This window comes from Oryctolagus cuniculus, chromosome 2 (assembly GCF_051225735.1).
Source record: "Oryctolagus cuniculus isolate XC-2025 breed Fujian yellow rabbit chromosome 2, ASM5122573v1, whole genome shotgun sequence".
In the NCBI taxonomy this organism is placed as follows: domain Eukaryota; kingdom Metazoa; phylum Chordata; class Mammalia; order Lagomorpha; family Leporidae; genus Oryctolagus; species Oryctolagus cuniculus.
Window position 1 is genome coordinate 88,492,153 of NC_142868.1, and position 15,759 is coordinate 88,507,911.

The following is a 15,759-nucleotide window of genomic DNA, read 5'->3' on the forward strand; positions in this document are numbered from 1 at the left end:
GTGTCCTTTTCCTACCACTGTGTGAGAACTCTAGCTTTGAACTCAAGTTGTGTTCACCACCTCTTTTCAGGCAAGTCCAAATATACCTGGTGAACTATGGTGGCAGTCACCAGAAGCCTGTTACAAGGGACAAGGAAGTGGACCAGGGAAGAGGCACATTCCCCAAAAGGGAAGAATATTTAGAAACAGTGTAAGTTCTGTCTGACACACTGAGGTCAAATGTGGGCTGCTGTTCCCTCACTGCATTTGCGCTTCATCTTGCTTCCTAGCCTTCCCAGAGTTTGAAAATGACAAATAATGTATAGTTGCTCCTAAAGTCAAGGATAGCCATTGCAACCACTCCTGACCATCCCTTCATAAAAACAGAAATGCATCTGAGAAACTGCTAGTCTTATTGTACTTCTTTCTTCTTGAGATATGTTGGAGTATCATTAAAAATAAGAAGATAAAATCATCTCATATAAATATTAAAAAATCAAAGATTAAGCCACCAATACTTTGATGCAGAAACAGAAAAGATGTTATAATTTATTCAATGTAGTTTTTAAAAACACACATCAGAACATTGAAAAATTCACAAATTATGTACAACCATTTTATTAAAAAGGTAATGATTAGTTGCATAATACTGGACACATTTCACTTATAATTCTGTGGACAAGAATCATTTATATTATTTTTAGTTTTCTGCAATATGTAGAATAGTAAAGTAACTCAAAAACAATTCATGAGTGCTCAAAAAACGGATGAGACAAGATTTGCAGTACTCTTTTATGCTAGCTTCAAAGTAGTTAATAATTACTTCTGACAGATTGTTATGTGACCATGTTATTTGATTCAATAGAACAAATTAAAAAATGTCATGGAAAACTTTAACAATAGACTTGGTGAGGCAGTAGAATGAATATCCAAGTTAGAAGACAATCTGTGGAAATGTTATAGTCAGACCAAAAATAACAAGAGGAAATTAGAAAACTAAAAAACAGTTTTGGAAATTTATCGGAAACTAACAAATGACCCAACACACATGCCTTAGGTGTTCCTGAAGGTATGAAAGCACATGATGGATTAGAAGGCCTTTTAGTGAAATAATCACAGAGAACTTCCCTAATTTGGAGAAAGACAGGGACATCCAAGTACAGAAAGCACATAAAACTCCAAATAAATGTGACCAAAAAAGATCTTCAACATGATACGTTGCAGTCAAACTCTCCACAGTAAAACATAAAGAAAAGATTCTAAAATGTGCACTAGAGAAACATCAGATTACTTTCAGATGATCTCTGATTAGACTCACAGCTGACTACTCATCAGAAACACAGCAGGCTGGGAGAGAATGGGGAGATATATTCCAAGTCTTAAGAGAAAAAAAAACTCTCAACCCAGAATACTGTACCCTGCAAAGCTCTCATTTATGAATGAAGGTGAAATAAAGACCATCCATAAACAGAAGTTGAAAGAATTTGTCACCACTCATACAGCCTTACAAAAGATGCATAAGGTTGTGTTACACATAGAAACACAGAAACATGATCATCACTATGAAAGAATGTGAAGGCAGAAAATCTCCCAGTAAAAGTACAAAGAAATCCAAAGTAAACAATAGGAATATTTAGAGAAAAATGCCAGAGCCAAATCACAACTTATTAATAGTCACCTTGAATATAAATGGCCTTGACACTCCAGTTAAAAGGCACAGACTGACTGAACAGATTCAAAAACAAGACCCATCTATTTTCTGCCTAGAAGAAAAACATCTCATCAACAAAGATACACACAGATTGTGCCTGCAGCACAGGCATCCCATATGGGCATCGGGTTCTAGCCCCAGCTGCTCCTCTTCCAGTTCAGCTCTCTGCTGTGGCCCAGGAGGGCAGTGGAGGATGGTCCAAGTGCTTGGGCCCCTGCACCCACATAGGAGACCAGAAGGAAGCACCTGGCTCCTGGCTTTGGATCGGCACAGCGCCAGCTATAGTGGCCATTTGGAGAGTGAAACAACAGAAGAAAGACCTTTCTCTCTGTTTCTCTCTCTCACTGTCTATAACTCTACCTGTCAAATAAATTTTTTAAAAAATAGAAAGTATGGAAAAAGATATTTGATGCTAACAAACACCAGAAAAAGAGCTGATGTGGCCATCCTAATATCAGATAAAATAGACTTTAACACAAAAACTGTTAAAAGAGACAAAGAAGGGCACTATGTAGTGATTCAGGGCTCAATTCAACAGGAAGATGTGAAATCTATGCACCCAATTTCAGGGCACCTTGAAATTTGAAAGAATGTTAAGGGATATAAAGGGAGACATAGACTCTGATACATAGACTCTGATACAAGTGGGGGACCTCAATATCCCATTTTCAGCAATCGACAGACAAACCACACAGAAAATCACAAGGAAACAACAGTTTTACGACACTATAGACTAAATAGACCTAATGGATATCTATAGAACTTTTCATCCTACAGTTGCAAAATATCCATTCTTCTCACTGGTGAATAGTACTTTCTCTAGGATAGACCACATGCTAGCATGGGATACAATAAAAGCAATGTTAAGCAGAAAGTTTGTAGCAGTTGGTGCCTCCTTCAAGAAATTGGAAAGCCACCAAATAAATGTGCTATCAATGCATCTCAAGGACCTACAAAAACAACAGCAAACCAACCCCAAAAATAGTAGGAGAAAAGAAATAATTATACTTAGTGAAATAAACCAGCCCCCAAAACACAAACATGGTATGTCCTCCCTGATCTGTGGTAACTAATAGATCACCTAAAAGGTAATCCATAGAAGTGAAACTGACACTTTGAGATGCGATGACTTTGCACAGTCCTTGTCTTGACTGTTGAGGAACAGTTTTTCTTTTTTTCATACTATTTGTTGAACTCTTTCCTTAGTATAGAGTTAATCTTATGTGTATAAAATTAATCGAAAATAGATCTTAGTAAAAAAATAAGAATGGGAATAGGAGAGGGAGGAGGAAGAAGAGTGGAGGTGTGGGTGGCAGGGTGGGTGTGGTGGGATGAATCACTGTGTTCCTAAAGTTATATTTATGAAATGCATGAAGTTTGCCTACCTTCAAATTGCTTCTTGATGAAAAAAAAAAAGAGTAGAGTTAGAGGTACAGAGATATTGAATAAAAAAAATTATTGGGAAGATATCAAGCATGTATATAATATTAAACATATTTAAATGAATAGACTTAAATAACTTTATAAACCATTATAGAAAAACAATGAATTAAAAGAAATTTAATACTTCCAACAAAATATGGAAAGGTCAAAAAGAGAAAACACAGTAAATAAAAAGAAATGGCAAAATATAAGTCCAAAAATGTTAATAATCACAGTAACTTTGATTAGGCTAAACTAACATATGAACATTGTCATCCTGTAAAATAAGCATATGCAATACTGCTATGTTTTACCTATTATTAGAATGCATTGGAGAAATAATAAACAGTAAACCATGCAAATACTTACATAGTTTTTTCTACAGGCCAAATGTGACTCATATCTCTACCATAAAGTCACAGATTAGACATATTATTTTCATTGTATAGACAAGATCCTGGGGTAGAGACTGGTTAATTGCCGTACTCTAACTCATACAAAAAGTAAGAATCTGAGTAAGTTTCAAACCAAATCAATCTAGGTCTGCCTTTATGACATATATGATGTAAATAATAGAAATCAAGTTTATGCAGTAATATTATTGGAGAAAATAAAATCTAAGTTGAAAAGCCTAACTGAGCATATTGAAATATTTCTCAATTATAAACATAATAATTCACCAGGAAGATACGTCATGAAACAGGTATGCAGTTGCATCAACACTTTAAAAATGTTTAAAGGCAAATGAATAGAGCCACAAGAAGAAAGAATCCCATGTTCACCCTGCAAGAGTTTATTTTTCTTCAATACTGGCATCTCAGACAGAATATGAGGTATTTTGGACAGGATATGCTGCAAATGTTAGATCTCATTGTTGTCAAAATGTCTCCTGCCTTCCCTACCACCTCTTTTCATCTCCTTCTAACAAAAGTTCAGTCTTCTGTCCTGTAGATAGCAAACCTGGCTTGGAAGAGTATGCCCTGTGGACAAAGCAACAGGAGTGGAAGTGGGAGAGCTGCTGGGTGAGACACCAGCCCTGCTTCTCCCTCTACTATGGCATCAGCAATGTCTCAGAGGTCTACTCCCTCAACCTAGCTCTGGGATGAAAATCCTCAGCCAGCCTCACACCCACTACATCCATTAGCAAAAGCAAGCCAGTGCTGCTACGAGCCACCCCAATACTGAGGTAGTGAATTAGAATGGCATAAACTTGCCCAGACCGCTAGATGATATCTTGCCTTAGAAAATGATTCCCAAATCTCAGGGCTTAAAAATAAGGGTTATTTTTCACTCATGCTGCTGTCCAGTGTCCCAGCAAGAGAGCCCTGCTCTAGAGAGTCAATATTTAAGAAATCGGGCCCAGAGAAGCCAAGCATCTTTGGATACTTTGTTCTCAAAGTGAAGCCCCAGGGTCTGTGGAATTCAGGGAACAGCACAATGAATTGGGCACTGGCTCCTTTTCTACTTTACACATCACTCGCACATGCATTCTGTCAAGCACTTAACGTGAATGTAGCTGAGTTTAAGGGCCAAGGTAGGAAGATAAAATTATTCAATGTGTATTGAAACCTTGATGAGCATACAAATACCAGTGTGTGGTTCAACGAGCTCAGCAAGCATAGCGTATATGTTTCTAAGTATCCATGCAGCATTTGAAAGCCCGGGCATTATTGGCAGGAAAGGGAATATCAGTATATCCAAAATATCGGTATCATCATTGGAGATGTCTAATGAAATATGATTAGAAATTGCCCCAGAATGTTTAAAAATTTCATCTTTTTAGATATTTTTTTTCTTCTTTTTTTTATTTATTTTTTGACAGGCAGAGTGGACAGTGAGAGAGAGAGACAGAGAGAAAGGTCTTCCTTTGCCGTTGGTTCACCTTCCAATGGCTGCCGTGGCCGGCGCGCTGCGGCCGGCACACCGCGCTGATCCGATGGCAGGAGCCAGGAGCCAGGTGCTTTTCCTGGTCTCTCATGGGGTGCAGGGCCCAAGCACCTGGGCCATCCTCCACTGCACTCCCTGGCCACAGCAGAGAGCTGGCCTGGAAGAGGGGCAACCGGGACAGAATCCGGCGCCCCGACCGGGACTAGAACCCGGTGTACTGGCGCCGCTAGGCGGAGGATTAGCCTAGTGAGCCGCGGCGCCGGCCTCTTTTTAGATATTTTAAAACCCTGTTTTATATAATTAAAGAATGGAAGGGTAAATATAAAAATGGAAACCAGCAAATACTTAGAGGTGAATAAGAGGGACAGGCACTGTGGCGTAGCAGGTTAAACTGCCACCTGCAGCATCAGCATCCCATATAGGCACTGGTTTGGAGTCTGGCTGCTCCACTTCCAATCCAGCTCTCTGCTAATGTGCCTGGGAAAACAGTGGAAGATGGGCCTAGTTCTTGAGCTCCTCACACCCACGTGGGAAGCCTGATTGAAGCTCTTGGCTCCTGGTTTTAGTCTGGACCAGCCTCCGCTATTGAGGCTGTATGGGGAGTAAATCAGCAGATAGAAGACTTCTCTCTCTGCCTCTGCCTCCCCTTCTCTGTAAGCCTGCCTTTCCAGTAAATAAAAACATTTTTTAAAAAGAATGTGAATAGGAATGTAATGCATACTAAAATTTGTGGAATGGAAGCAAAGCAATACCTGGAAGAAAATGTATTACATAATTTTGAAATAAAAGGGAAAAATAAATAGTAACTTTTAATTTCCAAAATACATTAAAATAAATCCCAAAAGAAGGAAATTACTTTAAAAAGTAAAAATTAAATAGCTAGACAAAAATAAGAGATATACCTACAGAAATAGTTATCTTATTAAATACTAATAAATCCTTGCGATTTACTCAAGGAAAACAGAAAGAACAAAAATAGGCAATTATAACAATGGAAACATGGATTTAAGAAGAGACAGCAAATGCATGAGAATATAATACTCCTTAATTAATAACTGGCATAATCTTTTTATTCTTCTTGGATCCTGTCTTTAAGATAAATTTAAATGGTAATCAAAGGTCTACCACTCAAAAGGAGCTATTCATAATTTACAGATGAATTCTGTATAATAACATCAAAAGAACATAGCAGCAGATAATTCTAATTATTTGCAATTGTTCTAGAAAAATATAACAAGATTCATTACTACCTAATTCTTTTTACAAGCTAGCCTAATACCAAAACAAGTACCATTAAAACATAGGCCAAAGTGGTGTAAAATTTATGACAAACAACAGAACAATCTATCTTGAAACTCTGAAAGAATCAACTGACAAAATACTAGAGCTAAGACATGACCTGAAACTCAATCAATATATAAAAGTCAATAGTTTTGCATATTCTACCAAGAACTAATTTAAGAAAAGTGCTCCTCACCAAGACTACAAAATGACAAACTATCTTGAAATTAACTTAACAAAATGCATTAGGCCTCTATTCCTTATGGGGAAACATTAAATTTACTAAAGGATTTAAGAGATCTTAATAAAAGGAAGAAAAAGAATCATATTTCAATATTCAATATTATGATAGAAGTGGCACTTCAAATCACTAGGGAGATAAATTATTCAATAAATGTTTCTAGGAAAAATGAAAGTGTTATAAAAAAAAGGGCCCCTAAATTACGCTATTCAAAACAATAAATTCCATGGGGATTAGAGATGCAAAAGAAGATGACCAAACCTTCTAAACTTTGTGGAAGAAAGGTAAGAAATGTTATGCCCATTGGCAGAGGCAAAGGGACCTTAAACGAGTCATAGGAAGCAAAAGTCAAAAAGGATATAAACTGTAAGTATTTGCATGCAGAGGAGGATTTACTTTAACACTGAGGATGTTTGTGCTTTCACAGTGCCCTGACCCGGACTCCTGCAGGAGCCTCGAGAGGCCTTAACTGTGCTCCAATAGTCAGATGCTTATGTGAGATACACACTGGCATGCTATTTTCATTTGAGTTGGTTTAGGAATGAGCAAATGCAGTCTATTGATCTGTTGTTTTGTAACTTTTATTTATTTTCTTTACATTTGAAAGGGAGAGAGAGAGAGAGAGAGAGAGAGAGAGAGAGAACTTCATTTGCTAGTTTACTCTCCAAATCCCCCAGAACCAGAAACCCGGAACTCAATCCAGGTCTCCCACATGGGTGATGGAAACTCAAGTACTTGATCCTTCACCTGCCGCCCCCACCAGCAGGAAGCTGGAATTGAAAGCAGAGGAGCTGGGACTGGAACCAGGCATTCCAACATGGGATGCAGGAATTCCAAGCAGCATTAACAGTTGTACCAAACATCTGTCCCCATGGTCTGTTATGTGTAAGTAAAGTTTTATTGGAATGCAGTTACACTCAGTCTTTTTCCTATTAAATGTGGATGGCTTAATGCTGCAATGGCAGACTTTAAGTAGTTGCAACACAGGACTTAACAGTCCTCAAATCCTCAAATACTAGTATTTAACTCTCTGGCTCTTTACAGAAAAAGTTTGCTAACTCCTATTTTTAACACTTTCTATCACCATCTCCTTCCTCTTAGGCTTCCCTCTGTCACACTTGTGGCCAGGTCCGAAGGCAATGGATTGGCCAGGGACATTTTTGGGGGGTGTGGATAAAGTAGCGTTGTGACTGATTAGACTAGAGTTAGGTGGCATACATTCAGGTGGTTTACAGTAACCTTTGTGCATGGAAGTAAAATACCCCTGAAATTATAGACCCAGAACTACTGTGGAACGTTCTCTCACACATCAGATGTGTAAACTTCACTGAAGACTTGGGTTTCAGGAACGCCTCGTCAAAACAGTTCTCTTCTGTCAGAAATATACTTGCTAATGCAGAATATATAAACACCCTGTGCTTTTCCCCCTTGGGAATACAGAAAAATATACTCCATTAGAATTCCCATGCTATCGAGCCTACATTTATAAAAGTAAATTTATTTTTGAGTGAGGTGCCAGGCATATACATCTCAATTTTCAATAATAAAATATAAATTTTAACCAACCAAAGAAAAGACAAAATTTCCTTTCCTCTCTATGTAAGATTTATAAAATCTTTGCTATAGGAAGAACTTGTCAAAGCTTTGTCATATTTATGACATATTTGTGATAAATATTGTCATATTTATCATCTGCTTCATATTTGTAGTTTACTATGATTTCTGTTTTTTTTTTTCATTTAAAAATCTTACTTTCAATCTAATATTGATATTGTGTTACCTTTTTCCTAAAGAGGGTCCTGAATATTGTAAAGCTTTTATGCCCCACAAATCCTGTGTGTATGGGAAAACATTTTCATAACTTAAGCTAAAAGGCAAGTGGCAAGCAATGGAAACGCATCTGCGAATATAGAATCTACCAAAAAAATCCAAATTTGAAAATTCCCAAATAAGTAAGACAAAGAAAAACCATCTTTAGGAATATTTATTTAAAAGGGGAGAGAGAGTGAGCAAGAGAGAGCAAGAGAGAGCAAGAGAGAGAACTCTCCCATCCACTGATTCATTCTCCAATTGACATGTCATCACACAGAAGTTCTGTGCTTTTTACTGATTTCATACCCAGGAATCAATTATGCCTATGCACAGGAGACTAACAGATTTAGTTTAAATCTGTGTTACTGGAACTAATGTCAAAACCTGCTAATACCTTGTGTTACTGTAGCAAGAGGGATGGGATTGCTTAGTTAGCTTACGTTAACTGCCTTTGATAGTCCACTCTATCTAATCTGCTTTACTATTGCACAGCAAGAAAGAGTGAAATGGTTATTGCAGAAAGCATAAAAATAAATTGAAAAATTGCCAGAGGATATAAACAGGTATTTCTCCAAAAAGAGAAACAAACAACTAACAAAATTCACCAGAAAGCTGACTGATGTGTATATGCTGATTGATAACACCATTCGACTTAGTTTCTAAAACTTTTGAAAGTTTCTGTGATGAAACGTTATTGTTTTAAAATTCCTCATCATGACTGGATTTGTCTATTTCTCATTTATCAGTCAATTTTTGTTTTAAGTATTTTGAAATCACAGCATTAAATACATAAACATTTAGTACTTTGATGCCCTTATGCGGAATTGAATCTTTTTTTTTTTTTTTTTTTTTTTTGACAGGCAGAGTTAGACAGTGAAAGAGAGAGAGACAGAGAGAAAGGTCTTTCTTCCATTGGTTCACCCCTCAAGTGGCCACTATGGCCTGCATGCTGCGCCAATCCGAAGCCAGGATCCAGGTGCTTCCTCCTGGTCTCCCATGCGGGTGCAGGGCCCAAGCACTTGGGCCATCCTCCACTGCCTTCCCGGGACACAACAGAGAGCTGGACTGGAAGAGGAGCAACCAGGACAGAACCGGCGCCCCGACCGGGACTAGAACCCAGAGTGCCGGCGACGCAGGCAGAGGATTAGCCTAGTGAGCCGCGGCACCGGCCGAATCTATTATTATATTATGCCTTTTTTATAATAATGGTTTGGGGCTTGAAAATTAAATGTGAAATGCCTGTTTTGTTAAGCATTAATGAAATTTCATCGTATGTGTGTTTATATACATATATATAGGTTAGATTTACTTTATTTTTCATCACTTTTACTATCATGTTTCAACTCTTATAAACAACATAAAATTACATTACTTTTTTTGACTTAATGATCTCTACCTTTCACCTGTTCAGTTTAGTCTTTGTACAGTTATTACTTTCAAAAAGAGAGGAAAAGAGTGTCTTCTACCCAGAGCAAGCCTGGCAATAAGAACCACATGTTGGTGTTACTGCAAGCTGCCTGGAACTTGAGTTGAGCTGTAGTCTGTTAAACAATTCCATAGAACACTGCCACCAGGCAAGGCCTCCCTGTGAGCATGACTGAGAGACACAATCAAGAACTCTCCGTAATTACATCTGGGCACAAAGATGCTGTCCAAGGCAAAAACTGGCACAACAACCCCCTCTCCTGATTAGCAGCAGTAACCACTTCTCTGTACTACTGACACGTTAGCCCTATTTTACGTCTCCTGCCTCTCAGACAAAATTCATGGAGATACCTATTAGCAGAGCTTCGCCTGTTTCCTTAATAACCTGCCATTTGGAGCAAGGTAATACTTCAATCCTGCCCCAAATCGCTAGACATGACCAAATCTTAGCACACGTCCAGCCTAATCCTTCCTCCTGAGATGTCCTGTTACTCATTGTGTGCTGCCTTCTTCGTGGCGAAGGCCAATACACTCAACCTTCTTTGACCATAGAGGTGTCCACGGTGGATTTGGATGAGTGGGCGTCCACACTATAACTGCTGCTATGCTCGGGTTTATCTCTACTGAGCTTATTATGCAGTCTTGTTTGTCCTTTTTAAAAATTATTTCTTTCTCTCTTTTCCTGCCTTTTGAGTTTTTTTTCTTCTTCAATTTTCCAACTCCTTCTAGGTACTCTACATCAATCTTGAATGATTGCCCTATTGTAATGTTCATATTTCATGTAAACAATGCTATTGTCCAGTCTTCTATTACAGCAGCTTCCCTTCTTACTCCCTACCAGGCGGGCATAGCTATTATACAGTTTATATTTGTTATTGTTAAATATCTCTTATGATTTATTATTTATTTGAGAGACAGAGAAATTTTGCATTCACAGGTTCACTCTCCAGATGGCCACAACATCCAGAGCTTGGCCAGGCTGAAACCAGGAGGCAGGAGCCTCTTCTAAGTCTCCCACATGGGTGACCAGGGCCCAACCACTTGCGTCATCTTCTGCTGCTTTTCCCAGACCATTAGCAGGGAGCTGGATCAGAAGCAGAGCAGCTGGGACTTGAACTGTCGCCCATGTGGAATGCCAGTGTCACAGGCCGAGGCTTTACCTGGTGTACCACAACACCCTGCTCCTAAACATCTTTCATTATGTTTGCTCAGCATTCATCTGTTCAAGGCAAATCATTTACCTGGGTCCCTCTGGTTAAACAGCAGCCTTAAGGTTATCTTTACAAAATGTCTTTGGAAACATATTTTCTGTATGTCTTCTTTTTTTTTATTTTTTTTTTATTTATTCATTTTTTGACAGGCAGAGTGGACAGTGAGACAGAGAGACAGAGAGAAAGGTCTTCCTTTTGCCATTGGTTCACCCTCCAGTGGCCGCTGAGGCCAGTGCACCGTGCTAATCCGAAGCCGGGAGCCAGGTGCTTCTCCTGGTCTCCCATGGGGTGCAGGGCCCAAGAACTTGGGCCATCCTCCACTGCACTCCCTGGCCACAGCAGAGAGCTGGCCTGGAAGAGGGGCAACCGGGACAGAATCCGGCACCCTGACCGGGACTAGAACCCGGTGCAAGGCGGAGGATTAGCCTAGTGAGCCGCGGCGCCGGCCTTCTGTATGTCTTCTAAAAATTACTTCATGTTTACTACTTTCAAATAATTATTCTTATTTTTATTTTTAAAGGGTTTTTTTTTTCGTATTTATTTGAAACACACACACACACACACAGATATCCTCCATCTATTCAGTTCACTCCCCAAATGCCTGCAACAGTCAAGACTGGGCCAGGCGGTAGCCAGAAGCCTGGAATTCCATCTGTGTCTCCCACTGTATGACAGTGACCCCATAATTTGCTGCTTTTTGAGGGGTATTAGTAAGATGTGAAGTAGCTGGGACTTGAACATAATTCCTTATGCTACAGTGCTTGCCCCCATACTTACTCTTTAAATACGTTTTACGTGGAATAAATATTCTAGGTTAACTTTTTTTATGCACCCAAAAATATTATTTTATATAAAGAGAACAGATTTCATGTATTTCATAGGTACAATTCTAAGAAAATAGTCATACTAACCTCCCTCCCTCCTTCTCACCCTCCTTCCTTCCTTTTTCTTTTTTTTTTTTTAATTTTTGCAGTAACATACTTTCAATTTGCTTTTTAATCATAGGCTTAATGCACCACTAGCCATGCTGTGCAACAAATAAAAAGTGAAGGCCAAGTTCCACAGGAATATAGACAAAGGCAATAAGCAATAATCAAATCATAAAATGTCAGTGTCATTCATATACATTGCATTTTCTGTTTTCTATATTAACAACAACATATCAGAGAAAACATACTATAATTGTCTTTTGGGAACTGGCTTATTTCACTAAGCATAATGGCTTCCAGTTGCAACTATTTTTTCTTTGAACATAGCTTCTCTTCATTTTGTTTTCTTCCTGTAAACTGTGATTAAACGAATCTTAGATCTTTGAAGCTTTACCCTTATCTTCTACCCTCCCTTTGTACTTTCTATCTGTTGATTGTGCTGTGGATAATTTATTCAGATCTCTTTTCTAGGACATTTTGTCCTCAGCTGTTTTAACTTTGATGTTAGGACTTTTCGCTAATATATAAAATTCAATAATTTGTATGCATAAAAGTTCTTTTTTTCACATCTGCTTGTTTCCAAATCATAACTTCTAGCTCTTTTATTATATTTACAGATATTAAATATAGTGATTTTAAGCTTCGTGTCTAAATCCGACATCTGGAATATTCGTCATTCTGCACCTACTGTTCCTGGTTTCTGTGGTTCCTATCCACTGTGCCTTTTGTTTGATTGCTTTTGAGTTTTGAACATAAAGCATGATTCACTTGGACCTTTGTGGAATTCTTTCAAGCCTGAATTCACCTCCGGTTCCTTCAGTGAGGGTTTGCATGCTCATGCACCACACCTGTGTAATAATTACTGCCAATGTCAGGTGCCTTTAAACTAGAGTCTGCATTTCAAGTTCTCCATTCCATGATGTGGACACATGTTTAGACCTCAACCCTGCGTGAGGCCCAGCAAACGGACATAAATTCTTGGAGCACAATTTCTCTCTCCTAACTTGCTTTCTCCTCTGTCTGTGGAGTTTATTTTCCTTTTACGTTTAAGTGGATGGCGGAGCACCAGACAAAATGTTTATTGAATTCTCTAGCATAATTTGGACTGCTGAAGTCATCAAAAGAAGCTTTGAGATCTCTTGGTGTTGATAAAAATACATCAAAAGCGGACACTAGTGGCCGGCGCTGTGGCTCACTTGGCTAATCCTCCAACTGTGGCGCCAGCACCCTGGGTTCCAGTCCCGGTTGGGGCGCCGGGTACTGGTCCCGGTTGCTCCTCTTCCAGTCCAGCTCTCTGCTGTGGCCAGGGAGGGCAACGGAAGATGGCCCAAGTGCTTGGGTCCCTGCACCAGCGTGGGAGACCAGGAGGAAGCCCCTGGCTCTGGGCTTCAGATTGGCACAGAGCACCGGCCATAGCAACCATTAGGGGAGTGAACCAACGGAAGGAAGACCTTTCTCTCTCTCTCTCTCTCTTTCTCTCTCTCTGTCTGTAACTCTACCTGTCTAATAATAATAATAATAATAAAAAGCAGACACTGGTGCTGGCTTGCCTCTCAGGGTCCTATGGATTTCTTTTATTCTTATCTTTTTTTTATTATGTTATTTATTTGAAAGTCGGAGTTACATAGAGAGAGAAGGAGAGGCAGAGAGAGAGAGAGAGGTCTTCCATCTGCTGGCTCACTTCCCAACTGACCACAATGGCCAGAGCTGTGCCGATCCAAAGCCAGGAGCCAGGAGCTTCTTCAGGGTCTCCCGCGTGGGTGCAGGGACCCAAGGACTTGGGCCATCTTCCCTGCTTTCCCAGGCCACAGCGGAGAGCTGGATTGGAAGTGGAGCAGCCAGAACTCAAACTGGTGCCTATATGGGATGTCAGAACCACAGGCGGTGGCTTTACCCACTGTGCCTGGCCAAAGCCAGTAGCTAGAAGCCTCCTAGAGGTCTCCCACATGGGTGGCAGGAACACAAACACTTGGGCCATCTGCTGCTGCTCCTCCCAGGGCATTAGCAGGAAGCTGGATCAGAAGTGGAGCAACCAGGACATGGACCACTGCCCATATGGGATGCTGACATTGCAGCAGCCAGCCTTACCTGTGAGTAATCCTGTGCCTGGCTGGGAGACTGCCTGCCTGGCCCACGCAGAAGGTTCAGAGGGTGTGGCACATCACGTGGCACACCTGACTGCTAGCAGGCAGCAGGAGCCCCAGGCACATTTCCCCCACCCCTGCTTCCTGTTGAAGGGCTTTGTAATTGCCAATCAGGTAAATAGCTCCCGGGTGTGGCCCTGGCCCATAAGGACCACCTGGAAGGCTATGAAGGCTGATTGGAGAAGCATAGTGGCGCCAACATCAGCTTTATCTTATAGAATTAGTGCTGCCCTGAACTGGCTACGCCCCCTCTGCCTATGCTTTAAAAGCTTGTGCTTTATAGTTAATAAGCAGACATGTTCACCGAAACTTGTCTCCGGTATTTCTTGTCGAAGAATGCCGTCGCCTCCCCATCCCACGAGTGTGGGCCCTGTAGGATGAGCCCGCCCACACTTACCTGCTATGCCGCAATGCTTGGCCCCACTCACCCACTCATTCAGTTCTCTCTCTCTCTCTTTTTTTTTTTTTTTTTTTGACAGGCAGAGTGGACATTGAGAGAGAGAGACAGAGAGAAAGGTCTTCCTTTTGCTGTTGGTTCACCCTCCAATGGCTGCCGCGGTCTGCGTGTTGTGGCAGGCGCACCGCGCTGATCCGAAGGCAGGAGCCAGGTGCTTCTCCTGGTCTCCCATGGGGTGCAGGGCCCAAGGACTTGGGCCATCCTCCACTGCACTCCCTGGCCACAGCAGAGAGCTGGCCTGGAAGAGGGGCAACCGGGACAGAATCCGGCGCCCTGACCGGGACTAGAACCTGGTGTGCGGGCGCCGCAAGGCGGAGGATTAGATTAGTGAGCCGCCACGCCAGCCTCTCATTCAGTTCTTAAAGATACACACAACATGTGTGTAAAAGACTGCTGCTCAGGGGCTGGCGTTGTGGCACAAAGGTTAAGCCACTGCCTGTGACGCTGGCATCCCGTATCAGAGAGCTGGTTTGAGTCCTGGTTGCTTCACTTGCAATCCAGTTCTCTGCTAATGTGCCTGGGAAGACAGTGAATGATGGCCCAGGTACTTGGACTCTTGGCCCCTTTATCAGAGACCTGGATGGAGTTACTGGTTCCTGATTTCTGCCTGACCCAGCCCTGGCTGTTGTGACCAATTGGAGAGTGAAACAGCAGTAGAAGATTCTCTCTCTTTCTCTCTCTCTCTCTCTCTCTCTTTCCTCTCCCTCTCTCTTTCTCCTTCTCTCCTTCACTCTGGGTTGGAAGTAATTTTTTTTTTTTTTTAATTAGAAGTCCAAGCTATGAGGAGGACCCCTGGGGAGGTGGCAGGGGAAGGTTACCAGGGGTAGCAGGGGTAGTGACAAAGGCAAGATAGCATCTCCCAAACTGTATTTGTTGGACATATGTGCCTTGCACAATGTTGATTTGTATTCTACTAGTAAAATAGTGTTCTCTTAACAGAAAATTCTGCATGCATGTCCCCTCTTGTGGAGATGTGTGCACGTTAATACAGAGAATACTCTAAGAATCCCTCTAAGGACATGGGATGAAATGTTTGATGCCAGATGTTTTCAACCATATTTTATGAGAGAACCTGTTGTTGCTGAAGAGCGCTGTTGTCCATGGAGCACTATAGGAAATGCTGATGTCAGCGCACATAATTTTTACCGCAGCTCCTCCTTGAAGACACGAAGTATAGATTCTTCACAGGAAGAGGCAAATCACATTCTGGGCACATAAAGACCAGGGAGGAAGCGGGGCTAAGCGTGTGTGTGTGGGGGG

At 40.9% G+C, this 15,759-nt stretch overlaps 1 pseudogene across 1 annotated transcript in view; it reads right to left on the reverse strand.

Moving 5' to 3' along the window:
• The window catches only part of LOC127489587 (centromere protein N-like), a 32,558-nt pseudogene extending 18,334 nt beyond the window's left edge, over positions 1-14,224 (reverse strand). Inside the window, exon 1 of the transcript XR_016229616.1 lies at positions 13,987-14,224. The product of XR_016229616.1 is annotated as a centromere protein N-like (transcript). The remainder of the gene's footprint in view (positions 1-13,986) is intronic.
• Between the last annotated feature and the right edge of the window lie 1,535 nt (positions 14,225-15,759).